The sequence below is a fragment of the Pogona vitticeps genome, chromosome 2 (assembly GCF_051106095.1).
Source record: "Pogona vitticeps strain Pit_001003342236 chromosome 2, PviZW2.1, whole genome shotgun sequence".
In the NCBI taxonomy this organism is placed as follows: domain Eukaryota; kingdom Metazoa; phylum Chordata; class Lepidosauria; order Squamata; family Agamidae; genus Pogona; species Pogona vitticeps.
In genome coordinates, this window is record NC_135784.1 from 26,864,661 (window position 1) to 26,878,411 (window position 13,751).

Sequence of the window (13,751 nt, forward strand, 5' to 3'; positions counted from 1 at the left end):
GAGATCTTGGTTCAAATCCCCACTTGGCCGTGCATACTCACTACAGATGGGGGTATCTGTATTTGTATACAAATACCCCTACACAGCTGGAGGTAATGAGGGCACTCACCCGTCCACTGCTGGCGCCAGCTCCGCTCTCCGATCCAATCGCTCTGGAGTTTGCAGTCGGCTAGCCACTCCTGGCAGAAGGAGGGAAGATGAGTCTCCCTGCCAGGCTGACGAGTGGCTAGCCAACTGTGAGCTCCGGAGCAATTGGAAGGGAGAGCAGAGGTGGTAGCACATGCTGTGCGGGGGTGTTCATATATGAATACCCCCACCTCTAACACACACCGATTTGTGTGTGTGGAACCAGTAAAGCCACTTCTTAAATATTTCAGGTGCCATTTTTAAAAAGGCAAAAATTGTGCTAATATACCACCCCATAATGCTTAAAGCAGCCTATCATTTAATTATGTAAGCTACACATTGCCCTCCTCCCCACCCCAGTCAGCTGGGTATTCAATTTACCGATCTCGGAAGGATGGAAGTCTGAGTCACCCCTGAGCTGTTTACCTGAACCTCTTGGGATCAAACTCAGGTTGTGAGCACAGCCTTTGACTGCAGAACTGCAGTTTACCCACTGTGTCATGAGGCTCCATCAGACCGCAAAAAGTAATTGCACCTCACTACACCGGCTTTAACTCCCACACTTTGTGTATCTTTGTGAACATTGAATCACAAGTGGGCCACTTACTTTTTTCATCAAAAAATAAAAATCTGTTCTGTGTGTGCTGGACACCACCATGTCTTTTTTTAGTAAGGAAGCTGGTTGTGTTGAGTTTTAGCTTCCGAGGGTGGTGATAATTTTCTCTTATTAACTATGTGGAGGCAATCTTTGGACTTTTTAGGCATATCCAATCTCTTACATTATCAACTTGTTTCATAGAAACTAAATAGTGGTTAACAGAAGTGGCTGCTCAGTGTGCATATGATAGATAAATGACTGGTTTTGCAACATCGGAAAGACAAATGGTCACCCCCCTCTTATTCAATGAATTTATCATCTCACTGATCTTTCAACATCTGGGCACAGAGCGTATAAATGAAAACTCTATATGGCTATTTATCTAGCTATTTGGATTTCTATTAAAACTTACATACAGATTTTCTTGTGTTTCTATGGAATTGGGGTTTCTTTTGTTCTCATTTCTCTTCCTCGCGTTCCTTTTCCTGTTTTGATAAATCCACAAATAAAAAAAACATGATAATAAAAAATAAAACGGAGCAGCATAACAGTTTGTTCTGAAGCGTTTTTGCCTTGCTTTTCAACATGAAAGTGGAGGCTTCTCACAAAGAGTATTAAAGCTAAAGGAAGTGTGTGATTGCACGAGGAAACAAATCGCCATTTGGACCGCTTGTGGAGCCCACGTGACCTAAATTGCAATCTATATGCCAGGAATCACCCACAGGGAAATGCATTCCAGACTGACCATGATCTGGACCAAGCTTCTGGGTCCAGTTGTACCACTTTTATCTTGGGGGGCCAGGCTGGGGCAATTCCCCGGAAGATGGAAGGATCACTTTAAAGCAGTGGTCCCCAAACTTTAGCCTCCAGATATTCTTGGACTTCAACTCCCAGAAATCCTGGCCAGCAGAGGTGGTGGTGAAGGCTTCTGGGACTTGTAGTCCAAGAACATCTGGAGGCCCAAGGGTGGGGACCACTGCTTTAAAGGAAATTGCTTCTATTAAAGTGGCCCTTGCTTTTGTGATCAGGCATGAGCCTTTGCAGCCATCTGATGGCATCCTAACTTACAAAGATACGATCTTGCTCTTCAGCAAGAAAAGTAAAATGGCTGACGAAGATGAATCATAAGATGGCCACTGCTTCCAGGTTTACAGTCCAAAAGGGGGTGCACAAAAATCAAAGGGATGGGAAGGGAGGAGATGGAAAAGCCAATCCAGGCACTAGGTCTTGCACAACTTTAATGCAGATGATGAAGAAATAGAAATAGTTAGATTGTGTATATCTTGGTTCAGCCCTCAACCCAAAGGGAGACTGCAACCAAAAACTCAGAAGAAGACTGAGACTAGGAAGGGCAGCCAAGAAGGAATTAGAAAAGGTGATCAAGTGTAAACATGTCACTGGGGATCAAGACCAAATTCATTCATATGCTTGTGTTTCCTTCCATGATCTGAGCAGGGCTGTAGACAGAGAACAGGACATTTTGGAGATTGCTGATTCATAGGGTTGCCATAGATCAGAGGTGACTTGATGGCACACAACAATAACAGCAACAACAAGGTCTTAGTTGCAAAGCTCCTGTAGAAGTTCTTTGCAGGGAAGGGTGAAGTAAGTTCCCAGCAGCTGATCCAGCTGTAGATGATGGAGCAGGTGGTTCCATCTCCTCTTTGCCACATTGTTCTCTCTGGAGAGGGCAGTCTCCCTGTGTCCCTAGTGTCTCTGACTGATGGATAATGGTTACAGGACAATCTCTGAACATGAGAATTGACAAAACAAATATGCCTGCAGGTGGCATATCCTTTGGGATCCTTCATGACTTGGGTATGGGCAAGATGGACAGGAGATTAGAACTAGGCTCCCTCTGATCTCACTTGGCTCCAGCCACACATCAAAAAACTTGGTACAGTGGTGCCTCGCATTACAATTGCCCCGTTTAACAATGAAACTGCATGACGATGAACTTTTTGTGATCGCAAAACGATGTTTCCTATGGGGGAATTTCGCTTTGCGATGATCAGTTCCCTGCTTCGGGAACCGATTCTTCGCAAAACGACAATTTTCCAACAGCTGATTGGCGGTTTCAAAATGGCCACCGGATAAACAAAATGGCCCCCGATGTTTTCTGGGACGGATTCCTTGCTGCACAGGCAGCGAAAATGGCCGCCCTATGGAGGATCTTTGCTGGATGGTGAGTTTACAGCCCTTTGGAACACATTAAACGGGGTTTAATGCGTTTCAATGGGTTTTTTCTTTTCGCATTACGTCGTTTTTGTTCTACAGCGATTTCGCTGGAACGAATTAACGTTGTAATTAGTTTTATTTGTTTTCCCTGATCTGCAAAACTGGATGCCCACTACAGAATAAGAAATTAGGCTCTAATGCCTACTGAGATCAGCTCAGGGCTAAATGAAATCTGGATTGAGTCCTGTTGTGGACATTTACAAGCCACCTTGACTGCCATTCTTTGGGTGAAAGAGAGATATAAAACACAGGAAACTAATAAGATTGTACTTCAGAGAGGATATCATGAGACCTGTGCAGTCTGTTGCTTACAAATGATACTGGAGTTACCAATTCAAAAAATCCCATAGCTTCTCAGCTATAATTACCTCAGCATAGACTTTTCTTGACTCGCTTGCTTCCCATTTTTGTGTCAGCTGAAACTAGGTTCAGTTCAGTTTCTGCTTCACTCCTTGTGATTTCAGGCCAGCCTCCCCCTTCCCAAGAGATTTAGAAACCGAAACTTTGGTTGAAGCCCTCCATGTGATCCACCTTCCCATTCCCTTAGTTCTGTATGTATGAGACCATCCCAAGATATTTGGGCTGCTTGAGGTCTGAGAGAAGAACCCACTCCATGTGGGTCAGACCAGCATTTTAATATTAATTGACAATGATATTAGTCTGGCATCTTTTGCTGTGTCTCAGGATAACAAGCCCCACAATTCCTTATTTCCCTGCATTTTTCTTCCTCTCAGTTATGGACTTTTTCACAGCAGGGTTAAAAGAGAGAGAGAAACATTAATGAGAGGACCCTTTCTTTCTCCCTTCATGCATTTCCAAACAGGAAATGGCCCTTTCTCTGCTCAAGCGCTCTTTCCCCTTTTCCTTCCTTACACCTGCAATGTCTGTGGCTGTCCCTTTCTGAGCAATGTACAGTGGTGCCTCACTAGACAATTACCTCACATGACATTTTTTTTGCTAGACATTGACTTTTTGCAATTGCTATACAGTTGGGTCTCTACTTAAGAACTTAATACGTATTGGAAGGTGGTTCTCAAGTTGAAACGTTCTTAAGTTGAAGCAAAATTTCCCATAGGAATGGACTGAAAACCAATTAATCCGTTCTGGCTGTTTTTTTGTTATGTAGAGGTGCGTTCGTACATTGAAGCATTAGTTCCCATAGGAACTAATGCAAAGCTGGTTAATACGTACTCTACCACTAGGGGGAGAATTTTTTTTTTTTAACCTAAGATGACCTAAAAAAAGAGCAGGAAAGGTTTTTTTTCCTGTTCTTATCTTGGATTTCTGTTCTCAAGTAGAAGCAAAATTTAGCAAAAGGAGCTGTTCTTAAGTTGGATTGTTCTTAAGTAGAGACGTTCTTAAGTAGAGACCCCACTGTAGTGATTCGCAAAACAGTGATTCCTATGGGGGAATTTCGCTGGACAGTGTTTGGTCCCTGCTTCGCAAACCGATTTTCACTAGACAACGATTTTGACGGCTCCCTCCGTGCTCGCAAAACGGGTGTTTTCGGGACCTAAGCTTCGCAAGACAGCAATTTAAACAGCTGATTGGCAGTTCGCAAAGCGGCTTTCCTATGGCCGATCTTCACTAGACAACAACGATTCTTCCCCATTGGAACGCATTAAACAGGTTTCAATGCATTCCAATAGGGAAATGCTTTTCGCTAGACAATGATTTTGCTAAACTGTGATTTCAGTGGAACAGATTATCATTGTCTAGCGAGGCACCACTGTATTCGTATTGCTGCTGCTAGAACTTGCCAATTCATCGATAAGTATTAAAAAATAATTTTAGAAGAAGTACAAGTGCAGTGGCCATGACATCGAAAATACTGAGCCATTTGCAAAGTTAGCAAACTGACAACAATATTCACACGTGCTGAAATGATGGAGATTAAAATTATTATTCAGGAATTGGTACCTTTTAAAACAATCATGCCTGAAAAAAGAAATTAACTGGCCAAATAAATCAATGCTACCTGTGTGTCATGTGAACAGAAGTTTATAAAACAATTTCAATAAAGGCAGAATGGCTATAACTGGGGCTCTTTTGGCAGAAGTGACGAAGCCCTTAGAGGAAGGCCTGGAAAAATTCAGCCTGACACACAGAAGATAACACAATGGGTGGCCAGCATATCTTTCCTAAAGAGAAAATGCCAAGGGTTGTGTTTTCTTTTAGTTCAGTGACTGTGCCTAGTCACTCTCCACACACTCCCGTCCCAAAAAGAGAGAGGATTAGGCAGCTGCCTAATTCATTTCAGCTCAAATTCAGCTCAACCTGTTCTGTAGGTACGCTGGTCGTAAGGGCCGGATTGTGTTCAGCCATCAGGAGGAGGAGGCTGCCTTTACTCCAGAGCCAAGGGGAGTTATGGTTGGGACTGTAGCTCCTAAAATCTGAAAGTTATAGTCCAGAAAAGTAACTTTTATGTGTTTTGGTTTGAGGGCAAACTTTTCACCCTCAAGCAACACCAACCAGGCGCCACCTGTTTGAAACGATTAAACAAGAAGGATTTGAGAACGGCTGTGTAGATCAGTGGTTTAGCTTTTGGGCTGCGGAGACGGGGAGTTCAATTCCCCACTGTGTTTCCCTGACTGGACTTGAGGATTCGTAGGGTCCCTTACAGCTCTACGTGTCTATGATGATGATGATGATGATGATGATGATGATGATTTTCCTGAGGTTAAGAAAGTGATTTTCTGTGAGGGGGGCCTGTGTCTCCATTGCCTTTCTTTTAAGAAATTGAGCCCCCCCCCCCGCTTACTGATTCTCAGAGGTGTGGCAAGGTACACTGTGTGGCAAAACACTACTTTCTGCTGATATGAATAACAATGTCAAGTTTGAATGATCGGAGAAAGAATGTGGCATTTTTTCTGTCCACAAATGGAATATCAGACATGGCCTAGTAATGACTGTCTGACTTATTCTGATTTGTTTGCCTTTAGCAGGAGTTCTGGCCCTAGGTATAAAGGCTGAAGCGTGAACCTATGGGCTTTGGCATGCTGTACCACTGAGCCACAGCACTTCAATGGAGGGGAACGGCTGGGATCATGCCAGTTAAGGTGTCAGGATGGGATCAATTCGCATGATCCCACTCCACAGCCTCACACTTAATGGAGGGTTCCTGACTGAGGATCTCCCAGCTCCATGCACAGATTCAGGGTGATCTATGCAAGATGGAGTGGTGGGATCTGCCAGTGCAATCCTGCTTCACCTCTTCTTGCAGGGGTGGGTGGGAATAAAGCTTGTACAATCATTTTATACAATGAAGCCTGATTGGGTCATTTGTTTTTTTTTTTCAGACTACTCCTGCAAATCTAATCTCAAAGGCAATAGCATCATATTGAGTTCGGAAGTACAAGACAGTGCTTCCCAACTTTGGGTTTACAGATGCTGTTGGACTGCAATTCCCAGAAGTCCTGGCCAGCACAGCTAATGAGGAAGGCTTCTGGGGGTTTTAGTCCAAGAACATCTGGGGATCCAAAGTGAAGAACCATTGCACTAGATGCATAAGATTCAACATGGGTGAAAGAGTTTTTTATGTGCTGCTGTTTCCCCTCTCAGCCTCTTCAAAATGATGGCCAGTATCCTGTTGCTTTTCCCAACTTCCAGTGTAGAAATTCAGAACTTAAACTAGAAATTCAGAATCTTAGGCAGAAGTGGAAAAGTTTTGTTTCTCCATATGTTTTAATGCAAGCAACGTGTAGCCTACATGAACATGTTGTTAACCGCCCAGAGAGCGCTTTAGTCTTGTGGAGTGCAAATAAGCAGCACATTTTGCTTAATCTAGACCAGGGGTCTCAAACTCAATTTACCTGGGGGCTACTGGAGGCAGAGCCTGGGCCGCATCAGATTTTCCGCTAAGCGGAGCAAGAGCCCGAGGAAGCCGCCCAGGAGTTTCCTTAGCTGGCAGATAGGTGGGCTGGCTGGCAGGCTGCAGTTCCGGATGGAGGGGGCAAGAGGTGCTGTCTTGGGAGAGAGCCGGTGAGCGAGGCGAGGCTTTTTTTTTTTTTACTCTTGACAGCAGAGGACATGTGGGTCCTTTGGGGGGGGGCAGGCAAGGGGGCAGGCAAGGCAGGGGCCGCAAACTATCGTCTCGTGGGCCACAAATGGCCCCCCGGCCCGCATGTTTGAGACCCCTGATCTAGACTTAGCTTAATCTACAACTCCCATCAGCTGCGACACACAGGCCAGTGCTAAAGGTTTGTGAGAGTTTTGTCCCAAAACACTGGACAGGCCTGTGAGAGAGAAGGCGAAAGGGGTGCCCCACTCGCTGGAGAGCCGTCCCTCCCCCACAACAAGAATAAGGAGGAGAGTCCCCAGCCAGCACCAGAACCTGCGGCAGAAAGCTCAGCAAGGGACAGAAATAGAGGCCTTGACTGAGAGCTTGCAGGGTGTGACAATGAGAGAGGGCCAGGAGGAGAAGGTGGGAAAAAGAGAGGGAAAAGAGGATGGAGTTTGAGGCAGGAACAGGGGAGGTACAAAGGAAGGAGAGTCAGTTGCCGCCAGGTGGGGAATGGGTGTGGATGGAGGATCCCTGGATGGGATTATGGGAAAGGCTGAGAGTGCTTAAAGAGGAGGCGGATTACAGAAAAAGACAGGAGATTCCCCCCCAGACCCTCTTATTGGGGAGAAGCCGAGACGAGAGAATGGAGGAGGAGGTTGAGAGAAGAGAAGGAAAGAGGAGAAAGAGGCTTGAATGGAGAATTAGAGATATAAGGAATAAGAACTACAGGGAGGACCCTGGGAGGATCGAGACCCTAAGAGATGAACCTTGTGGAATGGTGATCGGGATGACAAAACCGTGCCCTTGTCAGAAGGTGCGATGGGGCAGACCATGAGAGACTGGGTCCCTGCTGATTTGCCGGGATCATGGAACAATAGTTTTGGCAACCCATTCCTCTTAGAAGATTGGCGACCTCTTCCGGATCCGTTGGCAGAAGGAGAAAAGATTCATAATCATGTCACAGACACTTGTTTATTGTTAAATGCACCAATGCATCTTTCACCTGTTTCGAAGCAACACAAATCTACTGATTTCTTTGAACTGAAAGAGGAGCCTAAAGCCGAACCCTCACAAGGCCAACATTTCCTTACTCCTGCTGTAAATAAAATAATCATGTACTGTCAAGTCAGTTCTGACTTTTCACAGTTTTCCAAGTAGAGAATACTCTTCTGGAGGCTCCTTGGAACTGTGGAGCTTTCCCAAAGCCACACAGGCTGGCTCTGCTTTGCAGGAGGCGCCATGCGGAACTGAACCTAAATCAATGAGCATTCCAGGCAGCTAAGAGATATCCGGCCAAATATAATTCCAAATAAAATGGACCAGAGAGCAGATAACAGAAAGGCACCTTTTTTTCCTGGCACTCTGGAGAGAGATGCCAGCTAGTGTAAACAACATTTGAACAATGAAAAATAACCTGATAATAACCCCTCTCTCTTTCTGCTCCAGCTTCTGAGCTTGCCTTTGGAAAGAGTTTAGAAAAAGTTGTTTTTGGAACTACCCCCCCCCCCCCCACACACACACAATTTTCTGAGTTCTGCCTTTGGATATAGGCAATCTATTTGGCAATGACTATTGATGGCTTATTAGACAGGTACATATCTAGCCCTTTACATTTTATTACACTAAGTAACCGTCTGACTGGGTACAGTTCCCCCTTCTCCTGTCTCAGCTTGTTCCTTCAGAGAAGACTCGTGGACTCCACCCTTTATCATCAAAGGTTCTTTTATTTTTAATAACCTGTTGTTGCCAACATTAACAACTGCCTCGTCCTCCTGTTTCAGATATTTTTCTTTCGACAGGTTTTTCTTCAAATAACAACAAATCCCTCTCAACATGTAAGGGTGTAGGACTCAACCTCTTTATACTGCCATTTCTGGGGTATGCCCGGCTCTTCTGTTACAACATCACCAGACCTGTGAAAGAATGCAGGGATGGTCATAATCTGGGTCGAAAAGGAATCTCTCCATGGGGGTCTCCCAGGATTTGTGGCACATGCTCTATTTTCACGCCACTGGGCCTCACACTTCTGCCAGTCTCTGAATTTCTTTCATTGTTGCCTCTCCTCAGTTTTGCCGCAATATATCTGTTTTTTCCACAGCTTCTCAGCATAATCCCTTGGTACCTTGAACTCTGTCCTTTCTCCCCTCCAGGGATCCTCTTCTACTATTTTTACCCAATTCTTTTCTCCCTCCTCCTTTCTCTTCTTCTTCTTCTTCTTCTTCTTCTTCTTCTTCTTCTTCTTCTTCTTCTTCTTCTTCTTCTTCTTCTTCTTCTTCTTCTTCTTCTTCTTCTTCTTCTTCTTCTTCTTCTTCCCTCCTTTTCCTTTTATATCCCTCTCTCTTCCTGTCAAAATACTGCTCTCTGTCAGATCCCCTCTTTCTGGTCATTTCTGTTCCTTTTCTTTTCTACACGGTCCTCTCATGGTCTCTTCCACTTCTGAAATCTGTCTCGTCGCCTCTTCACTCAAGGAGGGGGGTGGCACCCTCTGAGAAGTCCCTACCAGGGGACTCTCAGCCTCACGGCATGCAAATCTGGGAAAGACTGTTTCTGTTTGGTTCGGCATCCACATAAAATCTAGAGGGGAACTTTGGAAGTTGCCTGCAGCCTGGGAGCAAGAAGAACTGAAACCAGCATGGGTTTCCCCCCAGCAAATTTGGCCCCTGGGTCAGTCAGTTTCACCTCTGCCCAGATGTTCCTATTTTTGCAGACTAAGGGTAAATTTGAAACAAGATACCAGTAGAATGAGGATGTTGTCACTTGTACTCAGAAACATTTATTGAACTGACACATTGCACCTTCAACACAACTAGTGCTTCCTGGACTAGTCAGAATCGAAGGATACTAGAGGTGTGCAGGCTTGTGGTTTTGGAATGTAACTCTTAGAATTTCCCAGGGAAAATTCTGGGGATTGTAGTTCAAAACCATGAACTGTACAATAAGCTACACATAACTAAAACTTGGTCAACTTGGTGTTCCCTGAGGATCTTTGGAGGAGTGAAAACCAACACATTTACTCATTTGCTCAAATATATATTCCCCATCTCTTATGTAAGAGCAATTCACGTAAGTAAGGTAGGAAACACCAATATATATATATACAAAGAGGAAAGCTTTCAAAGACAGTAACAATAAACAAGCAACAGGGGGGAGGAAGTGTCAATTGCATCACACACTGTATCTGTGAAATTCTAGGAGAAAAACCCTTGCCCCCTTGCCTTTTGACCTCCAAAGGCGGGATCATTAATTTTTCCAGAACCTGGGGAGCCCTCACATCTCAGGGTGTTCTGTCTTTCCCTGTAAAAGAACAAGTGACTGGAAAAACCACCATTATTATTTTTATTCATGTTTTGCTGTTCCTCACTTGGACAGCAACTAGCATGCAAACACAGAGATAAAATTGTAAATTTCAAACGTATAAACTTACAAGTGAAGCATTTCTGAATTAATAAATTACAGGTATCTGCTATAAAGTGCAATACATTTTTATTGCACCTAATTTGGTCGAAGATATGACCCGACATCTCACTTAGGCCAGATGTGAGAGTGACAACACTGAATACATGCATTACCCTCCCGCAGCACAGAAAAAAGACAAACACCTTAGAAACAGACAGCGGCAGAGGACAAGTACAATTGTTGCTTCTGTACAGATAGATTTGGTTTGGATTTGCATCTGCAACACAAGAGCATGGGGAGGTCTAATGGAAAGAGAATTGCATTAATAAGGTGCCACCACTGAGAAATCCCTGCCAGGGGTGGTAATTCTAGGGCTCAGAGTACTATGGGGCACCATAAATGCTATGCATCAACTTGGCTGATCTTAAATTCCAGGCACTTCAGTACTTGGTTAGCTAGTACTAAGTGAGAACTAGCTCTTTAAAGCCATATGCAGTCCTTGAGAGGGTGGATAAACGTCTCTAATTGGGTTGAAAAGCAGGGCAATAAAGTGACTTCCCCAATGCTGTTCGCTCACAACTCCCAGCGTTCCTCATCTTGCAGATCAGGGCTGATGAGAAATGTAATACAATCATGCTTGTAGCACGGACAGCCCTTGACCTAGCCCTTGCTATAAATCCCTGGCAGTTGATTTGGAACAGTGCTGGCGTCTTTTGCAGGGTTGCTAGCCATGGTCCTGAATCCAGTGCAACAACTTCTGGGTCAGTACCTGAAGTACTGTCCAACGTGCTGAACCTGCTCCATTCCAGTTCTGCATGAATTCCCTGCTTTGCCTCATACTCTGTTGCTTCAGCCACCTTGCCTTGCAGAATATGGGAGTTGTAACTGGAACCAGGAACTAAGTTTATATTGCACTGGGTTTTTCGCATTGACCTTGCTTCTAAGTCATTTCTAGGTTAGATTCAAAGTTCTGATTTCGGGTTTCTCAGTTGCTACACATTTTGACCTCCTTCCATGCCTGCTCTATGTGCCTACCTGTGCATAAGGTTTATCCATAGAAGTCCTCCTCTGAATGCTTCCTCATTATATTATTGACCCTACTGACAATTGAGGCAGGACTAAGTAATAATTGTGTGCCGTCCAGTCAATTCAAACTTCATGGTGATATGTACAAGTTTCTCTAGGCATCTGGCACTCAGAAATGGTTTGTCAGTTTCTACTTGAGCTGTATAATCCCATCAACCATATACTGTACGTTATGGGTGATCTCAGATGGCTTCGCTCTTTGGAGCGGCAGTGGGGGTTCAAACTCCTGACCTCTGGCTCTGCAGCCAGGTACTCCAACCTACTAAGCTAAACCACACTGGGCATGAAAAAACTAAAAAGGAAGAAATAAAGAGTAACACTGAGTTTCTTTATAAAGAAAAGTGCATGGAATATTCTGAATAACTAATACCTAAGAATGGCTACATGAACAATGAAATTGAAAACTTAATGTGAAATTGTATCTGATTTCTAACACACACTTGAATTACAAAACTGCAGTTTCATGACCTATTAATTTTCAAGAGACATTTTGTGTCTTGTATCCTGGACACAATTGTTAGCTTATTCTTTTATTCTTCTGCTTTTGCTTCCTTTCTTACTACCTTTACCCTCATTTTTTTTTTAAATCATTTCCTATCTCACCCGACAGTGTGCAGTATCCTTAGGATGACAAATAAGGAGCACTAAAAGCAACACACAAATTAAAAATGCGACAGCATATCAAAAAAACAACAAAAAGCCCACATATTAAGCACAAAGACATTAAAATCACCCAAAATATAAAAAGGAGAAAAACAGCAGAAAAATACAGAACATACTATGTATTCTAGACATTTATTAGATCTGTCTTTCTGTTAACAAGCAGCTTACAGTATATCTTAGTTCTACAAGTTTGGACCTTCAGATGTTCTGGACTTCAACTCCCAGAAGCCCCAGCTGGCATGGGCAGTAGGCTAGGATTCTGGGAGATGAGATCCAAAATTTCTGATGAACTAAAGCAGCTTTCATCACTCCATTCCTCATCTTCATCCTGTCCTATAGTTGCTGTGTTGAGGTGGGGAATTCCACAGGTCTTCCGGTGGTGAGGCCATGCCTTGATCTCATGTCAGTCATCATGCAACTATGATGGTTCCTTTTTCCTTAACCTTGCTCTTTTATCTGTCGAAGATCGAATGCTCCATAGTATTAGCTCACTGCTCACAGGGCCTGCTTTTAGCCTTCCTCTCTTTCCCTCACATCTGCCGTTATCCTTTTGCCATCTTTTTTCAGGCAAGCTGTTAATAACTAAGACCGAGTCCCTCCTGGATGCTGGCTTTTTGTTCTTTCAAGTGCATTTTTCAAACACTTTAAAACACTTTGAAATCGTTATTTGTCTGGTTGATGATTTTTTTAAATTATTACCGCATAATTGTTTCGTTTTAACTTTCCAATTTATTGTGCTTTTAGTGTGACTTGTTTTAAACGTTATGAGCCGCCTCAGGTCCCCCTCACTGGGAGAACGGCGGCCGAAACATAAAACAAACAAAACAAGTTAATAAATAGATATAGGTCGAGGTAGAGAGATATTTGGAACTTGCAAAGTTGTATTTTAGAATTTGGCTCCCTTAATACCTCAGTCAGCATGGCCATTGGTGAGGCTTCTGGTAGATTCTTTATTGATGTATTTAAAATATTTTTTACCCTGCGTTTCTCCTTTTAAAAGGACCCAAGGCGGCTTAACTAATTAAAAGAAAATATTTATTCTTAGGACTGTACTCCCAAAAAGAGGAATATTTCCACATTCTGGACATATCTATCTCCTCATATAGATATCTGCCATTGTACTGTGAGGAAGTTTGAGTGACTGTTTCCTCAGCACAGAGTCTATGAGATGAGGTAACAGGGCCTTCTCCTTGATTGTTCAACATCAGTCTGCTGCATTTCTTCCCCAAGGCTTTATTTTTAGCCTCTGAGGAAGTGACACAGTCCTCACTTCTGCTTCCTGATCCCTGAAGAGAAACCACCAGCTCGATAACACACACAGCTCTGAGGAGCCAAGGGTGGAGCACCAGCGGCGGCGCTCATGGAAATTAATTCTCTGACTTTCCCCACAACCTGTCTCAACCCTGGCCTCTCCCTAACTTTGAAAGGAGGGAGACGCTCTCAACTAGAACCACCCAACAAGTGTTTTATAAATATAGAAAGACCTCACAGGCAGGGCTGGAACGAACTCATTGTACTACCAAGTCACCAAATGCCCATATTGGAAAATAAAATTAATTAACCCAATTAAATTGGTCATTCGATTGTATGGACTTGCAGAAATATGAAGGCACAGGGGGAATCTCCCATCCCTTCCCACAC

General features: G+C 43.7%; 1 protein-coding gene across 1 annotated transcript in view; it reads right to left on the reverse strand.

Annotated features, from left to right (window-relative positions):
• LOC110071323 (uncharacterized) overlaps positions 1-13,751 on the reverse strand; it is a 36,342-nt gene that overhangs the window by 1,380 nt on the left and 21,211 nt on the right. The window contains exon 4 of the mRNA XM_078388641.1: positions 1-1,209. This exon is cut by the window's left edge and continues 1,380 nt beyond it. The gene's annotated coding sequence lies outside the window, so the exon portion shown is untranslated. The remainder of the gene's footprint in view (positions 1,210-13,751) is intronic.